The sequence below is a fragment of the Mobula birostris genome, chromosome 7 (genome assembly GCF_030028105.1).
Source record: "Mobula birostris isolate sMobBir1 chromosome 7, sMobBir1.hap1, whole genome shotgun sequence".
Lineage (NCBI taxonomy): Eukaryota > Metazoa > Chordata > Chondrichthyes > Myliobatiformes > Myliobatidae > Mobula > Mobula birostris.
The window spans coordinates 47,374,838-47,398,278 of NC_092376.1; the positions used below are offsets into that span (position 1 = coordinate 47,374,838).

A 23,441-nucleotide genomic window follows, 5' to 3' on the forward strand; every position below is an offset into this window, starting at 1 on the left:
TCAATAAGCCTTGCATGGGGTAGCTGTCAAATGCCTTGCTGAAATCCATATACAATACGCCTGGAAATCGGAGGCTCATTGTCTGGGAGTCCAGGCCAGGGACTGGATGTTGGAGACCTGGAGGCAGCCTGTTCTGAAGAAGGAGGCCTGTCCTTGTGTGTAATTGGTTGGGTGTGTGGGAGGGAGGAAAGGGTTTCAATAGTTTTAATAGACACATTTAATGTCAGAGTAATGTATACAATATAACAACCTGAAATTCTTTTGCTTTGCAAACATCCACAAAAACAGAGTTCCACAAAGAATAAATGACAGTTAAATGTTAGAACCCCAAAGTCCCCCCCAACTCCCCCTCCCACGTATAAGCAACAGCAAAGCAACAACCTCCCTCCCACCAGCAAAAAAAGCATCGGCACCCCCCACTGAGCACTCAAGTGTGCGGCAAAGTATCAATAAAGATACAGACCAAAGACTACTCGTTCACCCGGTAATTCGACATACCGTAGGCTCTCTCTCTCCCTAATAAGGGAAAAAGAGATGTCCCCACTTCAAAATAAGGGGCTTATTTTGTTGCTGTTGTTGTATTGTTCTGTTGAACCTGTTATGTTGGCACCAGTACGTGTTGTGATATGTGGGCTGCCCCCAGAACATCCTTAGGTTATGCTGGTTTTTAGTGCAAATGACATGTTTTGCTGTACACATGATAAATAAGACTTTTAGACCACAAGATATAGAAGCAGAATTAGGCCATTTGGCCCATCGAGTCTGCTCCACCATTTCATCAAGGAATAAGTAAATGAACATGATCTGAATTTCAACCCTATTATTGAAACTATTTGTATGAGCTTTATATTCTTGTTAAATGCTTTCTTTATAATTTGTCGATAGCATATCTCTTCCCTGTTGAGGTTCAACAGAATCAGAAATACTGGAAGAACAAGCCAGTCAAGTGCCAGCTGTGGAGTGAGATACCATGGAATGTTTTGGGTTGGGGATCCTTCCTCAGAAATGGGGTAAGTTTGGAGAGTTTACAGTTTGAAAGCAGAGCTGGCAGGAAGAGTGAAGTGAAAGACAAAACCTTATGGTACAGATTGGTTAATTGGCATGATAAGGAGCCGTCATCATGAGTAGTGAGTGTCAGCAAGACCTTTTGAAGTAACAGTGTGGGAAAGCATGATAATGCGAATCAATGAGAGAAGAATTCAATATTCATTCCAGAGAAACCGGCATCAAATTCCCTGTATGTGTCCACATACTTGGCGATAATAAAGGATTCTGATTCTGAAGATGTTATTCTTCTGGTTTATGATGGGCCTTGGTGTGGCAGTGAAGGAAGCCACAGACAGAGAGATCAGAGTGGGATGATAAAGTAAAATGGCAGGCAACAAAATCACTCTGAGAACTGAGCACAATTGTTGCACAAAATGATGACCCAACCTCTTTGGTTTCTCCAGTGTGGGAGAGGCCACATTGTAAAACCAGACACGGTACATTAAATTGGAGGAGAATTGGAGTGAATCACCATTTCGGCTGAAACGAGTATTTGTGCCTTGCATGGTAGGAATGGAAAAGTGTTGCATCTTCTGCAGCTACATGAGAGTGTGCTGTGGGGCAGGGACCAGTGGGTGGGGATGGAGAGTCAATAGTGAGCATACAGAAAGGGGGGGAGATGGGAAGATGTGGCTGGTGGTGGGATCATGCTGGAGACTGAGGAGAATGTGAGGGTGGAAGTTAAGTTCCCTGCCACTCTATCTTTGTTCTGAAATAAGAGAGAGGCAGTGAGAGCATGTGTGCAGAAGTACCATCCGCTATGGCAGAGGATTGCTCTGTTTTAGAAAACAGAAGTGCAAAAGGCCTTCTCATTGGAGCAAATGTGCTGGAAATGAAGAAACTGGTGTTCTTATAGGAAGCAGGGTGAGAAGATGCATAGTCAAGGTAGCTGTGGGAGTCCTTGAGCTTGTAAAAGATGCTAGTGACTAGTCTACTTCTTTAGATGGAGTCAGAGAGATCAAAAAAGGAAGGGAGGTGTCAGAGGTGGGCTGATATGGGAGCTGGATGGATAATAGCAACAAAAGTGATAGCGTGTTCGAGTTCTACTTGGGTGAGGAGGAACGCTGGAGGAACAGCAGGTCAGGCAGCATCTATGGAGAGGAATAAATAGTTGAGGTTTTGGGCTGAGACCTTTCATCAGGACTGGAAAGTAAGGGGGAAGAATCCAGAATAAGGAGGTGGGGGATGAGAAGCTGTCAGGTGATAGGCAAGCACAGGTGAGGGGAAGGTGGGTGGGGGGGGATGAGGTGAAAGGCTGGAAGGTGATAGGGGAGGACAGTTGACCTTCACTATCAGGGAAGGAGTAGGGAAACCAGAGGGAGGTTTAGGACAGGTGAAGAGAAGGGAAGGGGTAAGAGGGGAGCAACTCAATGCTCTTATGCATTGAGTTGCTGCCACATGTTTAACTGATTAGATATTTCCATGTATTGGTAGCCACTGAGTGTAGATTGAAAATTGGTTGACAGATAAGGAACAGAGAGTAGGAATAAATAGGATGTGTTCAGGATGCTACAAGGATGAGTGTTTTGGTCCCATCTATTGGAAGAGCGAAACTGATTGTAATATTTCTCAATCTGAATATGACATGAAATGGGAAAATTCATGAATTGAGAGGAAGTTGCAAAGAGGTTGTATAGCCATTTGAATAAGTAAAATACATGGCAGGTGCAATTTAATAGAATAAAAGTAAAGTTTTCCACTTCAGCGGGAAGAAACATAGAAAGGCAGTGTATATTTGAATGGTGACAGATTGGAAAATGTGAACCTAGTTATCTTTGTGCAGCGGTCATTGAAAGCTGCATGTAAGGGCAGCAAAGTGTTAAGAAGACAATAGTGTATAGCTCTTTATGCAGGAGGTTTTGAGAAGGTGGCTTACTGCACCTATAAAAAGTAAGGGCACACCTGAAGAATTGTATGCATTTTGTTCTCCTAATCTAGGAAAGGATACACTTGCCATAGATGGAGTGCAGCAGAGGTAAAGGGCTGAACTGATAGGAGAGGAGAGTGGACAATAAGAGAAAGGGAAGGAGAAAGGTCACCAGAGGGAGGTGATGGCGAGTAAGGAGAAGAGAAGGAGTAAGAGTGGAATCAGAATGGGGAATGGAAAACAGAGAAAGGGAAGGGGAGATAAATTACTGGAAATTTCTTCTCCTTCCTCCTTGCCTGGCTTCACCTATCACCTACAGCTTGTTCTCCTTTCCCTCCCCTCACCTTCTTATTCTGCCTTCCTTTCCAGTCCTGATGAACAAAACCTCACTTGTATATTACTATCCATAGATGCTATCTGACCTGCTGATTTCTTCCAGCACTTGCCTTGTTGCTCTGATTTCCAGCATCTGCAGAATCTCTCGAGTTCACCAGACTGGTTCCTGGAATAGCTGAACCTTTCAATGCAGAGGGGTTATAACTTCTTAACTCAGAGGGTGGTGAAATTGTGGATTTCTCTACCACAGGAGGCATCGGAGGTCAAGGTACTGAAGATGTTTAAGGAGATAGAAAAATTTCTAGACGCTAAAGGCATCAGGATGTGGGTGTGTGTAAGAACATGGCATCAGGATATGGGAAGTGTGACCTATTTCTACTGCTATTTTCCATTTCAGGACTCAGAAATATCTCAACAATTAAATCATGCCTTTTATATTCCCTGTCAAAATGGTTAATCTCACGTTGTCCCATGAACCTCACTTACCATGCTCTTGCTATTCAGTTCTTCAAGATTGAGGATGACATTCTCCCCCTTCATTTTTGAGGTGGCTGTTGAGGCCATTGTGAGAACTGCAGCCATTTCTACAAATGGAGCTGGAGGTGGCTGACAGAACGAGTAGTTGGGACTCCTGTGAGGTGGTGCGATCCTCCTGCAGGCTTTCTACGTACTCCTAATGGATGGCCTTGAGGTCCTCAATGTCATCCTAAATACTCCAGTTCTAGTTTAAGCAGCTTAAGTGTGATGTTCCCTGGTGTCCACAAGGAGGTGATGTTCTCGTAAGGATAATCTGAGCACAGCCTCAGATCTTTTCTTCTGTTCAACCTACAATCTCTTTTCATAACAGAGCATGGAATACAGTGACTGTCTGTGAGTCTATTGCTGGCCATGTGAATGAGGTACCCGACCCAAGGTCAACAACTGTCAGCAATTAAGGCCACTGTACTGGGGATTTTGGCCTGGTGACATTGATCCTCTTACACTTCCAGTGAATTTGAAGTATTTTGTGCCCAATAGCCCACACCAGGTTCTATTTTCATTTCTAAGGAGCAGCACAATCATCATGGACAAAATGGCCTCTCTCTTTACAGTACCATTCCTTCGTTCAGCTTCCTCTGCTGCAGGAAGATTCACCCCTACTTCATCTGTCTCTCTGATCAAGTATTTTCACTTTCTTCTTCCCATTCTATCAAATCTCCTCTACATTTTCTCCAAGGTCTTGACATTGATCCTAAAATGTGCTATCTAGAATTAGACATAATATTCTGAGGTATAAAGATAAATGCACTCCATACATTTCAAACTGTTCCAGTTTAGGCCTCAATTGATATGGTAAAGGAGTCATGGAAAGATATGGCACAGAAATGGTCTCTTCAACCCAGAGTCTGCATTGACCACCTACTTACACTAATTCTATGTTCATGCTCTTTTTTATTTTTCCCAAATTCTTACCAACTTCTCTCAGGTTCTATAACTCACCTACATAGCAGGAACTATTTGTACAGACCAATTAACCTACCAACCCATGTTTTGGGAGGAAATTAGAGCACCAAGAGGAAACCTACAGTATCACAGTGAGGATACACAGTACATACTCCTCTCTGACAGCTCCCAAAGCGAAGAAGGCCTCTGTCGCCGTGAGGCAGCAGCTCTACTAAGCCAAAAATATTTGAACAGCTTTACCTGGTTGACTTTATCCTTTCACATGTTTGTAAGTCACTAAGTCTTTCTGCTCTACAATCATAACCTTTTCTTTTCCGTATTTTCTTCCCCAGTGCACCACCACACATTCCCCTGCATTAAATTTCATCAAGGTTGTCTCTGCCCATTTCACCAGTTTAACAATGACCTGTCTGAAGACATGATAGACCAGCGGGTAGTGCAAACGGCTTTACAGAGAAACTGATCGCTCACCAGGGTTCAATTCCCTTGCTGTCTGTGAGGAGTTTGTACGTTCTCCCAGTGACCCTGTGGGTTTCCTTCAGATGCTCCAGTTTCCTCCCGCATTTGAAAGATCTACAATTAGGGTTAGGGTTAGTTGGTTGTAGCCTGCTATGTTAGCACTGGAAGTGTGGTGAGTGACACTTGCAGGCTGCCTCTTGCTGATTTGACGCAAACAACACATTTCACTGTAAGTTTTGATGTACATGTGCCAAATAAAGCTTATCATTGAAGGTTTTTAGGCCCAAAATTTGGACATTGCCATTTTAATGTACCTGATCTTTTTTTTTTACAGAAGTGGATTGAATCATGGCCACTTACTGATATAATCACATTACTTGGAAACTTTGTCTAGGCACTTCAAACACAATTCACTCTTGATTTCCATGTTATACATGTGGTACATTTTACAGGTGCATCCTACACCAGTGCTCCTGGTGTGGCCTCCTCTGTATCATTGAAACCCAACATAGATCGAGGGACTGTTTCAATGAGTACTTCCGCTCCAGCCACCACAACAGCCGCAATTTCCTTGTGGCAACCCATTTTCATTCTGCTTCCCACCCCCATTCTGACATGTCAGTTCATTGACTCCTCTACTGCCACATTGAGGCCACTCTCAGGTTGGAAGAGTAACACCTCAAATGCTATCTGGGTAGCCTCCAACCTGATGGCAGTTTCTAACTTCTGATCCTTTCCTCCTGCCCCTCCACTTCTCTGCTTTTTATCCATTCCCCATTCAATGCATGAAAGCATGCAGAAATGGTCAAGAGGTTCAGTTATTGTTCAACATCAAAATAGGGGAGAAATGTGATCTAAGTGACTTTGACCATGGAATAATTGTTGGTGCCAGACAGGATGGTTTGAGTATCTCAGGAACTGCTGATCTCCTGGGATATTCATGCACAACAGTCTTAGAGTTTACGGGGAACGGAGTGAGAAGCAAAACAAAAACACCCAGCAAGTGGCAGTTCTGTGTGCAAAAGGCAAAAGGTCAGAGGAGAAGGGCCAGATTATTTCAAGCTGACAAGTCACAACAGTAACTCAAATAACCACACATTATAACAGTGGTGAGAAGAAGATCATCTCTGAATGCACAATACATCAAACCTTGAAGCAGATGGGCTACAGCAGCAGAAGACCATGAACATACACTCAGTGACCACTTTATTAGATACATGAGCTACCTAATAAAGTGGCCACTAAGTGTATGTAGTAACATAATCTCCAATTGCATGTGTTTTAATTCTATGTGGGAATTTATTAAACGCCTTCTGCAAATTTGAATGCACCACATTCGCCAGTTCACCTTCCTTCTAGTTACATCCTCAAGAAACTCCAACTGAATTGTCAAGTCCGATTTCTCTTTCATAAATCCATGTTGTTAATCTCATCATATTTTCTCTCTTCTTCTTTAAATAGTTGGATTACATTTGGAACCAACAGTTTGTAGGAACTCTTCAATAATCTATAGAATCTATTGAGAAGATATAGATATTCAGAGGAACCTGGGTATCTTAGTGCACAATTCCTAAAGGCTGATTTATACTTGTGCGTCAACTCGACGCCGTAACCTACGCAAGTGGCCTACGCACGTTGTAAGCATTTATACTTGTGCATTGGTGTGTCTGCGTCGCTCTGCAATTTGGACACGTCGCGCATGCACACACACCTGCCGTGCAAGGCTTCATGGTCATGGTAGTCTTTCTTGGGGTAAACAAGTTTAAAGCGAGCGTCTTTTTTCGTAAAAGCGAAATGAGTCCTCCATAATTTCGGAGGTCTGTAAAGCTTTATGGAAAACATTGCAGCCAGAGTTCCTTCCCTGCCGTTCAGTTGGCCAATAGGAATCTATTGCAGCGTAGGAGGAAATGCGATGCTCCCAGGCAGACCGATCACATTTGTTGCGTTCTGTGTTGCCGTGACGCACAGTTACATTTTGGGAGAGGTGCGCGTCAGGCTACGGCGTAGGGATCCGCGTAGGGTTCACGGCGACACCGTACCTACGGCATTGAGTTGACACAGAAGTATAAATCTGACTTAAGTCTAGTTAGTATATGTCGTGATTCAGATTGATCACCAGGGGAAGAGGTGGTTAGAGTCTTCCAGGCTTCTGGGCTCCAACATTCCTCCTCCCTGATTATGAGTTGAGTATTTTCACCTGTGTCTCATTCCAGTTATTAGTGCACCTGTGCTTTGTTTTGTTTCTTTATTTGAGAGTCAGCACAACATTGTGGGCTGAAGGGCCTGTAATGTGCTGTTGATATCTATGGTCTGTGAGAGTCTGAGTATCTGTTTGTCCTTCTATGAACCAATGGGCAGTCAGTGGACCATTCAGGACCTGGAGAAGAGCTGAGGTGCCTTGGGTTGGCCAACTCATCTACTTGGAACAATTATCTATTCATCACACTGTGCCACTCTTCTGCAGGTATGTCTCCTTTTGAGTGTCAGTTTGGTTGTCCACCTCCTCTGTTATGTGAGCAGGAGTCTGAGTTAGGAATCCCATCTGCTGAACAGCTGGTCCATTGTTGCTGGCAGAAGTGGAAGGAAGCTTGGGCAGCGCTGCAGAAGACCTCTCTCTGCAGCAGCAGTGGCATGCCGATTGTCAAAGTCCGGTGGGGCCTTTGTTCTGTCCTGGTGAAAGAGTCTGGCTCCCCAGCAAAGATTTTCCACTGAGGTTTGAGTCTCAGAAACTGGTGCCATGCTATGTCAGACTGTTCAAAGATCTCTATCAGTCACTTACTGTCTCCAGATGCCTTGTACCATCCAGATCAACCCCATCTTCTATGTCTCCTGTCTAAAACGTCTTCTGTACAATCTGCTGGCACCTGTCCTGTGACCACCCCCAGCCTCTCACATCACTGATTGTCAGATGGCGTACACTGTCTGTGGGCTTCTGGACCCCATCATCTGGTTCACAGCTAGCTTGAATACTTGGTGTAACGTGACCAAGTGGTTAAGGTGTTCATCTAGTGATTTGAAGGTCGCTAGTTCGAGCCTTGGCTGCGGCAGCGTGTGTGTCCTTGAGCAAGGCACTTAACCAACATTGCTCTGCAACGACGCCAGTGCCAAGCTGTATAGCTGCCAAGGGTCCTAGTGCCCTTCCCTTGGACAACATTGGTGTCGTGGGGAGGGGAGACTTGCAGCATGGGCAACTGCTGGTCTTCCATACAACCTTGCCCAGGCTTGTGCCCTGGAAACCTTCCAAGGTGCAAATCCATGTTCTCATGAGACTAATGGATGCCTATATATGGGAGGGTTATGACCCAGAGGAAAGGTTGTGTGCTCCCTCCCATGACACCTGGATATGGACATGGACCTGATCAGAGACTTCCAGTGTCACCACCTGATGACCCTGAGCTGTCAATTGCTGGCTGTTGAGTGGGCCGTGGGGGGGGGGGGGGGGGGGGCGGTATCATGTCATACTTTATATTGATCACCAGGGGGCGCCAGAGTGCTCCAGGCTCCAATGCTGCTCCTCCCTTGATTATTAGTTGATTGTTTCCATCTGTTTTGCTTCAGTTGTCAGTGCACCTGTGCTTTGTTTTGTTTCTCTATGTGAGTTCCCTCCTTGCGCAGTCTTGAGTTTACATAGCCTGTGTGTGTGTGCTGATTCTTGAGTTCCCTACAAGCCAATATCAAGTAAAGATTCCTGGTTTTGCTCCATCCTCATCTCTGGTCTCTGCACGTGTGTCCACCTGGTCTACATTGCTCCTGGTGACCCATGGGCTGAAGAAGCTGAACATCACCATAACTACCCTGGTTCAACCCGGCCTGGCACCCACCCTTTCTTACAAGTATGCAAGTAAAACAGGTAATTCAGAAACCCATCAGAATATTTCTTATTGCTACGGTAATTAAATGCACAGTTGGGGAAGTTGAGCTTCAGCTATATTGGCTATTTGTGAAACTACACTAGGATTACTGTGCACAGTTTTCGTCTTATTTAAGAAAGGATGTTCGTACATTGGAAATATTTCACTAAAAGTTTACTAGAATAATGCCTAGAAAAGGCAATAGTCTTGTGAAGAAAAGATGGAGAGACAAGACTTGTTTCTCCTGGCATTTAAAGAGGTGACTGATTTGAAACATTTAGGGTCCTGAGGGGCCTTGATAGGTAAACATGGAAGGGTTGCTTTCTTTTGTGGGAGAATCTAGTTCCAGATTACAATTAAGGATTCATCCATTTAGTACTGGGATGAGGTGCATCATTTTTTTTCCTTGAGGTTTGAGTCTTTAGATTTTTTTTTACTTGAGGGTTGATGGAAAGGCAGAGGTTGCCTCTTGATATGCAAGAGGAGAAAGTTTACCATGAGCAGACTGGCATAGAGCTAAGGTTACAATCAGATCAACCATGTATGTTTAAATGGTGCAACAGGCTGGAGGAACCTCAGACTGCTCCTGGTTCTAACATATAGAGAGCTGCTTGCAAAACAAAGTATGTGGAGTCACTTGCAATGAGAAAAGAGATTAGCTTTATTATTCACATCAACATTGAAACACTGAGATACAGTGAAATGCATCAACACACCCAACACAGTCTGGGAATGTGCTGGGGACAGCCCATATGTGTCACCATGCTTCTGATGCCAACATGGCATGCCCACAACTTACGAACCCTAACCTATACATCTTTGGCAGGTGGAAGGGAAGCAGAGCACCTGGAGGAAACCCATGTGCTCATGGGAAGAAGATACTAACTTGTTATAGACAGCAGGAGGAGTTGAACCCAGATTACTAGTACTATGTGATTGGTAAACTATACTTCCTATGTCTAGTGATCATTTGGTTCTATGCCCCTCTTAGAGACATAATTGGACTGAAATGGCCAGTATCACCCTTATTTTCTCTTTCGCCAGGAAAATAGTCTCAGAAAGTACTTGAAGTACAGGGTATACAAAGCTATTTTCTCTTGCAAGCATGTGGAATTGCAGCTTACAATTAATTTTTCACAAACAAAGAATGTATTATCTGTTCAGTCTTTCCATGCAGAAAACAAATTCCTTACACAAGATAGTGCCTCAAGGCCAACAAATCTAAAATAAAATTGCACCCTGGGTTTACAAAACATGGGATTTTGTTGTCTTTCAAATCAAAGTAAACTTCTGTCAAAAATGGACCAAATGGTCACAATTTATGATGTAAAAGAAAATTAAGTCATCATGATCCATGCCCTCAGCAGCAGTCCAGCACTCCCTTCATCCTCTGACTTTCCAATCGTCATTTGCTCCAGCAATTCTCACTTTCCAATCACACCCAGAGTCAGGTTTTAGTCTTGCCTTCCGGTTGTTAGGCAGTAGAGTCACCTGAAAATGTCTTGCTGATTTGGAGTCATCAAGAGCATAATTTTTACCTGTTCTCCTGTGGATGTGTACTGGACATCAGCTAACTGTGATGAATCCTGTGTTCGCTTTTCCAATATATGGTAGCTGAGTATGAGACATTTAAAATTATTTTGTTTTATTTTGGTTGCATTCCAGCTACTGGCTGTTTCTTTTTAATATGATAAGGTACAGGGGATGATGCTGGTTTTGGGTGAATGTGTAACACTCTAGATCATCCAAAATGTTTTTATAAGTATTGAATTTGTACCTTTTGGTCATCTGATTACAGGTGACTCCCATGTTATGGTAGTCTAGGTAATGGAAATCCCCCCTATAATACAGGGGTCTGTCGTGCTTAATGATGCATTGAAGCATTATAAGTCAGTGCTGTATATTAGATTCAAGAACCAAGATTTGTGAATTAATAGTAAGAAAATTGTTTCAGTGAAATATGATTCATAACATGACAAAAATGCCTTTAAAATCTGAAGGTTTTCATCTGTCTTTTCTAAATTCCTGTTGACTGAAGTAATATGATAGACCTGGTCAAAAATCTTATTGCCTCCCTAACTGATGACTTGAACTTGCTCTAACTTCGTGCCAGTAGGGAGGCATGGTAGTGTAGCGGTGAGCGCAATTACTTTACAGTGCTAGTGACTACCGATGGGGGTTCAATTCTTGCCACTGTCTGTAAGGAGTATGTAGGTTCTCCTTGTGACTGACCACATGGGTTTCCTCCATGTGCTTCAGTTTCCTCCCATGTTCCAAAGACATTTTGTTAGGGTTAGTGAGTTGTGGGCATGCTTTGCTGAGTGTGGCGACACTTGCCCACTGCTCCCAGCGCAATCCTCGGACTGTGGCTATTGATATAAGATGACACATTTCACTATGTTTTGATGTACATGTGACAAATGTAATCTTTCTCTCTAAATGGCATCCTGTAATGATGACAGTGAATGAAAGCTATAAACAATAAAATAGAGCACAAAAATAAATGGTCTTTAAAGTGATACATTGTTAGTTTGTAGTTGGAGTAACATATGCAGTTTAGGGCATCACAGTATAGAAAGTAATTTAATGCTCCTTAGACTATCATTCAAATCACAATGTGACATATCCAGATTGAAGATAACGTGCTGCTTCTGAAACTTTTTCTGGGTAACACTGGAGCAAGGTGGGAGCTGGAAACCCAAGAAGACAGATGGGGAGTGGGACAGAGATTTATTGAGACAAGTTACTGGAGTTTCAGGACTTTCTTTGTGAATTGAGAGGAGGTGTTCTGCTAAGTTGGAAAGACATTTGCTTTTGTTCAGGATTCCCACATGGGAAATTAACCATTTAAATTTTTTAAGGAAAACTGGAGAAATTTATTTGTTTAAAAATAAATAAATAAATACATACATACATTTGTTCTGAGAAAGGAGAGTGGGTGAAGCTCCAACTACATTTTATAAGCGAAAAGTGGAAAGTAATTTAGGAAAGGTCTGCAGTGAGCGTGGAATATTGAATTAACTTTTATCCAGTATTTTGAAGGACTTGGCACAAATACAATTGCCAGCCAGTTTTTATCTATTCTGTTAACTGTAATTGCATTGTTTCATGATTCTGCAGGACATGAGAGATTTTTAAAAAGTCTGCTAGTTATTTGTTCAATGTAAAAACAGAATATGCTGGAAATGTTCTGCAGGCTAGGGCACTACTGCAAAGAACCAGGGCTAATATTTCAGATCAAAGGACTTTGTCAGGATTGGGAAGGATGAAGATGAAATGCTTTTGTCTGAAGTTGGCAGATTAGAGCAATCATAATGTGACAGCAATCATAACGTGACGGTTGACAACAGGGTGCCCTGAACACCAATGCCTTTGAACGGAAGATCCTACAAAAGGTAGTGGATTTGGCCCAGTACATCACAAGTAAAGCCCTCCCAACCATTGAGTACATCTACATGAAATGCTGTCGTATGAAAGCAGCATCTATCATCCAAGCAACACACAATGCTGGAGGAACTCAGCATGCCAGGCAGCATCTGTGGGGGGCGGGGGGGGGGGGAAGTACAGTAGATGTTTTGGGCCAAAATCCAAGGTCCTCTCCACCCAGGCCACACTCTTTTACTTTTTGCTGCTGCCATCAGGTAGAAGGTACAAGTGCCTCGGTACTCGCACCACCAGGTTCAAGAACAGTTACTACCCCTCAGCAATCAGGCCCTTGAACGAAAGAGGATAACTACACTCATCTATTGAGAGATTCCCACAACCATTGATCTCACTTTAAGGACTTTTATCTTGTTATTTCATGGCTTTGTTATTTATTGCTATTTATTTATATTTGCACAGTTTGCTATTTTCTGAGCTCTGTTTGATCTTTCATTGATCCTGTTTATAGTTGCTATTCTATAGATGTGTTGAGCATGCCCACAGGAAAATGAATCTCAGGGTTGTTTGTGGTGACATGTACTCTGATAATAAAATCTACTTTGAACTTTTGAGACAAAATCATAGTTTATTTGCTGCAGTAAGGTTGGAGTAGGGAGGATTGTCCAAGTTTACGACTTAATTGACAGTTCACTGAAAGCAATGAACAGACAACAGTTGTAATGATGCTGCTGACGTGGGATAAAAATGAAGGGCTGTCAGTAACAGATCCAAATCATTGTCTAAATGAATTCTTGCACAAAAGTAAATATTAACGGAGACAGTGAATACCAGTCTTCGCTATTATTGCCTAGATCATATAATCCAGATAGCATTAGCCTTCAACAATTGAGACCTGGGATTTTTCTACAAAGTGCCTATCTATTTGTATCTCCAATGCCAAGTGCTCAAAGTTGATAAAAATAGATACATAGAACAACAAGTACTCTGTGACTAATAACATTTAGTCATAACAGTGTTTCAAGGACATGCATATGGCAGATATTTACTAAAGAAAAAAGAAACATCAGCATGGATTGATATTCCCAGTTTAGTATTTCTGATAATTCTATAGTGCTGCAGATCCAGCATCCCTAGGTCTAACGAAATGGAAAAAGAGCTGACATTTTTAGAACCCCTATGGTAAGATCATTTCCATAATGTTGATAGGCTCACAAGTATGCCCGAAGGGAGTGCAAAATACTGGACTAGAGTATCATAAGGAAGAAATCTTCGGATTGAAAGGGTTGAATCTCTTGAAAAGGAGAACAGTACCGCAAGGCCTTTCAGAATTTGGTGTAAAGATGTTGCAGAGTTTAATTAGACATGTAACGCTATAGTTGGAGTAAAAGACAAGCCATCACATGCAGCAAAACAACATGCCAATTTCCATATTTATGCGTGAAATTTCAAATGCACTTTTTATGATGTAAAAAAATTAACGATCATCTTGAGAGATTATCAGCTGACGAACAACCTAGTTTACTTATATATTCAAAGGATCTAAATTTAATTACTTAGAATGGCAGCTGTATTCTGTTCCTAACTCAAGATATTCTGCAGATGCTGGAAATCTTGATTAACACCCACAATGTTGAAGGAGCTCAGCATCTCTGGAGGGGAACAATCAGTTGGCATTTTGAGCAGAGACCCTCTAGTATTTTGTGCATAATGTCTATCCTTGATTGCCTCGAGAATATATTGACTTGCAAATCAATAGTCTGGATCTGGAGTTGTATATAGACCAGACTTCAAAAGAAGAACACCTTCCCTCCGCTAAGGAATAATTATGAAGCAGGTGGGCTTTGTCAACTACCCAGTAGTTTTGTAGACTCTATAATAGTACTAAATTACCTTTTCAAATGTGAATTTATTTAAATACTTCAGCTGCCACTATAGGATTCAAATCCATATCAAACTCAAATTCATTGCAGAGAACCGTATCTATATTTCCTGATCTAACTTGCACATAATACACTTTGAGATTCCATATGGCAGAATTATTGTTTGGTCCAGAAGCTGCACTTGTGCCAACTCTCTACATCCTGTACTGATCACATTAAAGGTTTCCCACTCTTTGTCCTTGGTTGTTTCTATATCATTATGAACCTTCATTTAATTACCTCTGATCATTTGCTGACTCTGGAGACTCCAGCAATAAATTAAAACAATAAAACTTCAGTCAAATAACACAACGTCAGGCCACCAGGTGAGGGAATGAACAGATTTCCATGGATGAACCAGGAGGTATGGCGTCTGCTGATGGCAGGATCTGCGGCATTTGAGCCTGGTGACCCAGGTCGGTAGAAAGGAAACCAGGTATGACTTGCAAACGGCTATTTCAAGAGCAAAGTACAACTCTGAGCGAGGCTGGAGGCGACATCAGATGTACGACAACTCTGGCAGGGTTTGCAAGACATTACTTCCTACAAGGCGAAAGCCAATAGCATGATTGGCAGAGATGCTTCACTACCAGATAAGCTCAATGCCTTCGATGGTCACTTTGAAAGGGAGAATATAACTACAGCTGTGATGATCCCTGCTGCACCCAGTGATCCCTGTGATATCTCGCAGGCCAATATCAGGCTATCTTTCAGGAGGGCGAACCCTCGCAAGGAGGTAAGCCCTCATGGAGCATCTGGCAAGGCTCTGAAAACTTGTCCCAACCAACTGACGGAAGTATTCAAGGACATTTTCAACCTCTCTACCTGCTTCAAAAAGGCAACAATTATACCAGTACCTAAGAAGAGTAGCGTGAGCTGCCTTAATGACTATTGCCCAGTAGTACTCACATCTACTATGATAAAATGTTTTGAGAGGTTGGTCATGGTTAGAATGAACTCCTGCTTCAGCAAGGATCTGGACTCCTGGTATTTTGCCTATCGCCACAATAGGTCTACAGCAGAGGCAATCTCAATGGCTCTTCGCATGGCCTTAGATCACCAGGACAATACAAACATCTATGTCAGGATGCTGTTTGTCAACTATAGCTCAGTGTTTAATACCATCATTCCCATAGTCCTGATCGATGAATTACAGAACCTGAGCCTCTGCAATTGGATCCTCTGCTTCCTAAGCGGAAGGCCACGATCTGTGTGGATTGGTGATAATATCTCTTCGCTGACGATCAACACCGGTGCACCTCGGGTGTGTGCTTAGCGCATTGCTCTGCCCTCTCTATACCAGTGACTGTCTGCTAGGAATGGCTCAAGTACCACATATAAACTTGCTGATGATACGGCCATTGTTGGTAGAAACTCAGATGGAGATGAGAGGTCGTGCAAGAGCAAGCTATACCAGCTTGTTAAGTGGTGTCACAACAACAACCTGGCACTCAATGTCAGTAAGACAAAAGAGCTGATTGTGGACTTCAAGAAGGGTAAGACAATGGAACACGAACCAATCTTCATAAATGGATCAGAAATGGAGAATGAGCAATTTCAAGTTCCTGGTGTCAAGATCTCTGAGGATCTAACCTGGTCCCAACATATTGATGCAGCTATAAAGAAGGCAAGAGAGTGGCTATATTTTATTAGTAGTTTCAGCAGATTTGGTTTGTCACCTAAAACACTCAAACTTCTATAGATGTACCGTGGAGAGCATTCTCACCGGCTGCATCACTGTCTGCAATGGGGGGGGGGGGGCGCTATTACACAAGGCTGAAAGCTAGAGAAAGTTGTAAAATTAGTCAGCTCCATCTTGGGTACCAGCCTCCGTAATACCCAAGACATCTTCAAGGAGTCGTGCCTCAGGAAGGTGACATCCATTATTAAGAACTCCCATCACCCAGGGCATGCCATCTTCTCATTGTTACCATCAGGAAGGAGGTACAGAAGCCTGAAGGGACACACTCGGTAACTCAGGCTTCTGTACCTCCTTCCTAAACACAAAATAATCTGCAGATGCTGGGGTCAACACTCACAACACGCTGGAGGAACTCAGCAGGTCGGGCAGCATCCGTGGAAAAGATCAGCTGACATTTCGGGCCTGACGAAGGGTTCCGGACCGAAACGTCGACCGATCTTTCCACGGATGCTGTCCGATCTGCTGAGTTCCTCCAGCGTGTTGTGAGTGTACCTCCTTCCTGATGGTAAAAATGAGAAGAGGAACAGCTTCTTCCCCTCTGTCATACGATTCCTAAATGGACATTGAACTCATGAACAATACCTCACTTTTTAAAACATATTATCTGTTTTTGCACTATTTTAAATCAATTCAATATATATGTATATATTTTAATTGACTTTATTTCTATATTGTCACGCACTGCATTGTGCTGCTGATCAATTAAAAAATTAGTGACACATTCGGGTGATAATGAACCTGATCCTGACTGTGAGATCCATTATTTGCATAACAACATGTCAATAAACACATTTAGTTCTATTTGATTGTTTTAGTAAATATACATTTTTCATGATATGAACAAAGGAGCTGTGTTTGGTTACAGTACAGTCCATTTAACTGCATTGTTTTTTAATCTTGATGCTTCAATCTCTGCAAGCCCTTTCAACTGAGCACTGGAACAACAAACTTTGGGTTCTTGCTATGAAGCAGAACAGAAAAGTTAGAGGGTATTGAACAATAATGGAGGGTCGACATGGCTTCTTTCAAAATGCACAGGAAGTTGCTTTGTTCTGCATCAGCTACAAAGAATATTAGTCCATTTCAGAACAGCTCAGAGGACATGTATCGAGACAAGTCGACCTCAAGCTCAAATTCATTGTTCTTCAACTGTCTACATACATACCATCCAATGAGACAACATTCCTCCAAACCAAGGTGCACAACACAGTACAGATAATTCACACACACCACATGAAGTAATATTACTACAAACAAATTAATAAAAATGTATTCCGGAAGATTGCCATTTAGCACAAGGTGCATTTACAACACAAGTTCAAATATAAACTACTAGTGTGTCATACAGAATGAGACCTGGGTGGTGGGAGCTCAGTAGTTTCGAGGCCTGCGGGGGTGGGTGGGGGAAGAAAGCTGTTTCCCATCCTTACAGACTTTGTCCTAATGCTTATGGTACGTCCTGACCAGATGGTGGTGGGGGTGTCAAAAAGATTGTTGGACAGATGAGCGGGATCACTGAGAATGCTAAGGACCCTGTGTATGCAGCACTCCTGATAAATATCTCAGCTGGGTGGCAGAAAGACCCCAATGATCCTCTCAGTAGTCCTCTGTCTTTTGTAGGGTGTTATGGACAGGTGTCTTGCAATTCCTGCACCAGATCGATGCACTTTGTCATTGCCGATAAAAGAAAATAAAACAACTGGGTGCAATACACAGATCAGCATGACCCCTGTCACTCACACTGTTCTGAAATTTGAACAGAAAACTGCTATTTTCATACAGAATTAGCCTATCAATTAGGGATATTGACCATTTGGTAAATTGTATATGCTCGAATTTCTTACTTGCAAGGTCAGTCACCACTCACAATAGAGGTGCTAAAAGTCACTTGAAAATTCAATCTGGCAACTGATGATAGTTTCAAATTAGTAAAGCATTGTCCCTTAATTGGGTGTATTTCACAACCTTCTATGTTTCCTGCATTGTCTGTTTCCAGCATCCCAGCATCCCCTACCATGTAAAGGGGAGCTATGTTCTTCTAGGCTGATTACACAGGGCCACAGTCATTCTTGCCTATTTGACTGCAATTAGCAAAACTGGTACTGGTGGTCTCACTATGCACCACTGCAGTTGTGCTCACTGGGATGTTGTCTTTAACCCTTGCCTTGCCACACCTTTCACAGTCCCTTCTTTGTCCTTTAGAGGACAACATAAATCTTACTGAATTTCAATCCTGCAGAGTTGGCAGTTGGCTGTAGATATCAGGGACTTAAGACCTACACTCCTGACTAATAATGGCACAAGTATCACCCCTCTTGGACAACGAAGTCTAGTGCTAGTCACTTTTTTTTTGAAGGGCCACAGTGCGGATTGCCAGAATTTTGGCAGTAATGGCTCATATGTAGCACTAAGGTTGTATCATTAGCCAGTTTCTCCGTCAAGGCTGAGGCCATGTTAAAACTTTCAGGAGCCAGTATGGCAGGTTCCCAAAACAGGAACATTACAATCCAGAAACACTTGCTCTCCATAGTCCTTCAATGGCAGTCCCACAAAGGGATGTAGGGCGAGAGTAGGCATTGTGGTCGGTACCTCTGTAATACTATGTTGGCCAGATAACAGTAACCCCCCCCCCCCACCCCGCATGGCTTCGATTCAGGCCAAAGATCCCATTTCAGAAAGGGTTCCTCTGGTAACCAGTGATGGGCCTGACAGCCACATTCCCAGTAAGTACAGTTAAAGGGATTCGGAGGGAGGGTCACCAGTATTATAGACATTGCACGTACTGTTAACCAAGCCCAGTCCCTTCCCTTGGTTACATACTCCACCCCTTTCCCCATGAAGCAGCTTCGGAGGTGGGTAGGGGAACTTGTGCGATTGTTGTCGGTGGGTTGATACTATCCCTCAAAACATTTGCATTAGCAAGAGTCATTCCTAAGGGCGGTGCAGTCCTGTGCTCCCTTTACAGTTGTAATTTTGTTATCAAAGCAAAACACAATCAAACTCACTATGATCCAGGATTATTAGCCGCATTGTCAATCCACTTTTCGAATATATAGATAGGGCACACCCAACAACCGTACCGGTTAGTCCGCGACGCATATTCAAGACAACGGTGAAAAAATGTTAGGCGTATAGTGAGTGGCCTGAGATGCGTCTGCATGACAGCAGAACATCGATGTCCAGATTACTCAAAATGTCTACTACATAATGATTACCTAAGGTGGCAAATAGCAATGATCATCGATCATCAACGTTCTTCCGAACACCTGTTCCCAGGTCTGGTGGCATCCCTGGCTTAACGTGCGAGGCAAATGTCCATGTCGGACCTTTAAAGCGTTAGATGTGGTCAGCAACATTTGGAACAGATCTTCTTAGTGAAACTGCCGGCAGTTCTTTCGTCGGTAGGTTCTCGGGAAGTATCTAATCTCCCGGTTGGTTGTTAGAGCACTCTGCGGTTTTCACGACTTTTTGGGCTCCTGATGACCTGGTGATGGAAACCTTTAAGAGTTTCCCATTAATGCCACACAATATTGTAACATGTTTTCCCTCAACAGTATGAATGTCCCTCTGTTTTACCGAAAAGGAAGAGTAGTAAGCGCTTGGGATGTCCTAAACCATCTCGTGCAGAGATACCTGATACACAGCTTGGATCGCAGCGGCAGCGCATAGTCATGCGAGGCAGTGGAAGCGCCTCTGGTCACTGCGGTTCAGTCTCGTCGCGCGATTTAGCTAGCCTGCATTTCAGGGCCCTGTTCTGTTTTTCAGCTGCCCCGTAAGATAAGGGTGGTAAGGGCAGGTGAAATGATGCTTACCCTACAAAGCTTTTGTCAACTTGTATAACTTTACCCGTAAAGTGAGGACCGTTATCACTTGAGATTTTCTCAGGGATTCCAAACCTAAGAATGAATTCTCTTAATAAAAATTATCAACAATTACAGCATCACTTCTCTGACTGCGTTGGATAAGCTTTTACCCATGGAGATAACAAAAATAACAACCTCAGCCCATACACCCCGTAATGGCAGCGGAGGAGGTTCCCAGTGGAAGTCTGTTCCCGCAGGGGTGCTTCCCCTGTACATTGGGGACCTGGGCTGGAAGGTGTTACATCGGGCAGTACCGAACAACAGATTCGTGAGCAGGTTCTCTGACACCCCGTCCACCTGCCCATTCTGCGGGCGGGAGGAGGCAGTGTACCACGCGTACGTGGGATGTGAGAGGTCGCAGCCCCTCGTTGAGTTTCTCAGGGGGCTGCTGTGAGGTTCAGGCTGCACTTTAGTTCCGCGCTCCTCATATATGGGCACCCAGGTCGGAAGATCTCCCGGTGCGCTTGGTCCTGGGCCTGGCCAAGATGGCTATCCCCCGGTCTAGGCGGTGGAAAGTGGAGGGCGCTGCCCGGGCCGACTGCCTGCCCCTTTTCCGAGGAGTCGTTCGTGCCCGGCTGTCCTTGGAGAGGGAGCACGTGGTCGTAATGGTCACACTGGGGGACCTCGGAGAGGTGGACTCCCAAGAGGTATTGACTGTTTTAAAGACGGTAGTAACCATATTTTAATCTGAGTCGATTCACTGTCTTGAATGCCTTTACCTTGTGTATATATGTTGTAAATAAACTTTTGTAAAATAAAAGTCCGTTTGGAGAAGGACTCAATTTGGTTCGGAATGCCGTTGTTCGCATGATGTGTTTTTCCTTTCTCTGTACATTGGGGTTGGCCTTTTTTAATTAATTGAGTTCTTTCGGGTTTCTTTCATTGCGACTGCCTGTAAGTCGCAATGAAAGGTTGTATAATTTATACATTCTTTGATAATAAATGTACTTTGAATCTTTTGAATGTTTGAAATACTTCCTGGGGGAGGGCCCAGCAGCGGGATTATGTCTCTGGCAAGTCGTACGGTTGCTGCTACTTTGTGATGGTTAAGAATCTCTCATTTTCAATTTTACCCCATCATCCCTTGTAGCTTTTAAAGTCTCTGTCAGCCACTGACCCATTTACGAGTTCATCAAAGAATTTGGAAAGTATTGGCAGCCTGGTCACACTGCAATGCTATGTGATCATAAAGATCTGCTGTGGGTGCCTGAGCAAAGGTGTCAGCTCGCTTGTTCCCTCTAGATAGATTCCGTTAGTATAACTCACATCGTTTGCAGCATTTGTAGTAAGTAGATAGCAGAAAAAAGCTTCATAGTTCACTGTATTTTATCGGAGTTCTGAAGGGGTAAGAACCCACGTAGTTTCCTTATCGCCCATTGCCACGTACATAGTGAGATTCGGGTGGTCAGAGCGGTGTGGTCACTAGCTACAAAGCTATGCCTTTTGTTGAGGTAAAAAGGTTCGGCTGTTTGAGTAGAACTGGCGGGAAGGTGGCTGTGCCGCCTCAGCGTTATGAAGTGCGCACACCGCATCTCCACGCTACGATTTTCCACCAACTTCCCCCGGTATCAGATCAAGAGAAAAATTACACGCGGGTTTACTCCAACTGATATTTTACACCCGCCAGAATTAGAATCGTACACGTTCGTAGTAAATTTCGGGAGTCTATGGTGCTGCTGGTGGTTATCAAAACGGCCGTGGCCCGGGGACATATTCGAGCGCAGTGGCCAGGCTGCCCGCCGAGAAAAGGATATCCCTCATGGACATCCCCATGTGTCCACCCTGTGCCTACAATCCCACTTCAGCTGTCAAACTGGTACATTTGGAACAGTATTTGTATTGATAACTACGCTGTTCAAAACAATAATTACCTGTCACCGTGGGTCTCGTGAGCAGCGAAATCTACAGTGTTCAGTGAAACTTTAAACGGAAATTGATCTGGCTATGGCATCATCAGAGGAACGATTAGCGCAATAACGAACTGAAAAGAGAAGAGTATAGCAGGAAGACGGGTCACCTAGCCAGCCACTCAGAGCACTTCATTACTGTTGAGGTCAGTGTCACTGGGTGGTCGTCGTTGAGGCGGGTTACTGTGGCCCTCTTGGGTATCGTGATGATGGTAGCTGCCTTGAAGCCCTAGGGGACAGTGGACTGTTCCAGAGAGATGTTGAGAATGTCTGTTCGAACCTGTGTTAACTGTGCTGCAAAATCCCTCAGCAGCATCTGACCAGGTATGTTATCAGGCCCCACCGGTTATGTGGGTTGACCCTGGCGAGGGCAATCCTCGATCTGTTTACCCGGGGTGGGGTGGGGGCTTCTGCGCAACCACAGAAGTAGGGGATCGGAATCAGTTTTCTATTGTCCAGGTAAAAGGCCAAGTGGAGAGCCACTGTAGACCTACTGAAAAGTCTGGGGAGTGGTAGGGCTGTGGTGTCACTGTCACGTGCATTGCAAAGACAACCTCAAGAGGAACTAGAAGGTATTCAGTTCACCTTCATTCGGGGATTTGAGTACTATGTTGAATTTATGGTATTTATTCTCCACTGTTCACTGCTAGCCAGAATCCTTTCCAAGGGATGCTTGATTAACTGGAGTCAAAGAGGCAGTTAGAAATATTTCCTTGTTGCTACAGGGATTGAACGGTAACCTCCAGTGCCGTTCGTATGAAGACTTCACATTCCCGCTGTGGCTGTGTGGGCATCACTGGTTGCTATGGTTTCTTCCATCATCCCAAAGATTTGCTGAAGTTTAATTGGCAGCTTAGATTACCCCTTAATGTAGATAAATGCTATTGATTTAAAAAATATATATATATTGCAGGCAGGGAGTTGGACTGATGAAATTTGCCTTCAGGAGATTTGGCGTAGACCAAGTGAGACAACTGGCCACCTACTTCGTTATAATTAAGTAGAAACATAAAAATATGTCTCTCTAGAACAGGGGTCCCTAACCATGGACCCTTACCATTAACCTACAGGTCCGTGGAGCCCAGGTTGGGAACCTCTGCTCTAGAAGCTTGTACAGATCCAGGTGGCCAAAGATCTAACCTGTGCTTTGTCCTTTCCAGGACTGGCTCGTTTAGGAAAGATACTTTCATATTGAGGCTTCACCCCTTTGTAGTCATCAACAGTATTTGAATCTGCAGAGCTCTGGTGTTCTGTGGAAGTACTAAGAAAAAAAGTAGAGGAACTTTGTCTGGCTATGAAATTTATACAGCATATCAAAACCAAGTATTGTTTTAATTATTGGATTAAATGAATGAAATATTCAATGTAATGACTATCTGGTGCTTAATTCTCTTATTATACAACACAAATAGGAATTATGCTGATACTTTGCCTTAATATTATGATGATAACACTTTGTGGAAGGAGCTACTGAGGCTTAGATCATAGAACATAGAATAGTGCAGCACAGTACAGGCCCTTTGGCCCACAATGTTGTGCCGACCCTCAAACCCTGCTTCCCATATAAGCCCCCACCTTAAATTCCTCCATATACCTGTCTAGTAGTCTCTTAAACTTCACTAGTGTATCTGCCTCCACCACTGACTCAGGCAGTGCATTCCAA

The 23,441-nt window shown here is 43.5% G+C and overlaps 1 long non-coding RNA gene across 1 annotated transcript in view; it reads right to left on the bottom strand.

Annotated features, from left to right (window-relative positions):
* LOC140200732 (uncharacterized) overlaps window positions 1–21,787 on the bottom strand; it is a 34,834-nt gene extending 13,047 nt beyond the window's left edge. The window contains exon 1 of the long non-coding RNA XR_011886711.1: window positions 21,743–21,787. This is a non-coding gene — a long non-coding RNA (uncharacterized lncRNA). The remainder of the gene's footprint in view (window positions 1–21,742) is intronic.
* Window positions 21,788–23,441: the final 1,654 nt, after the last annotated feature.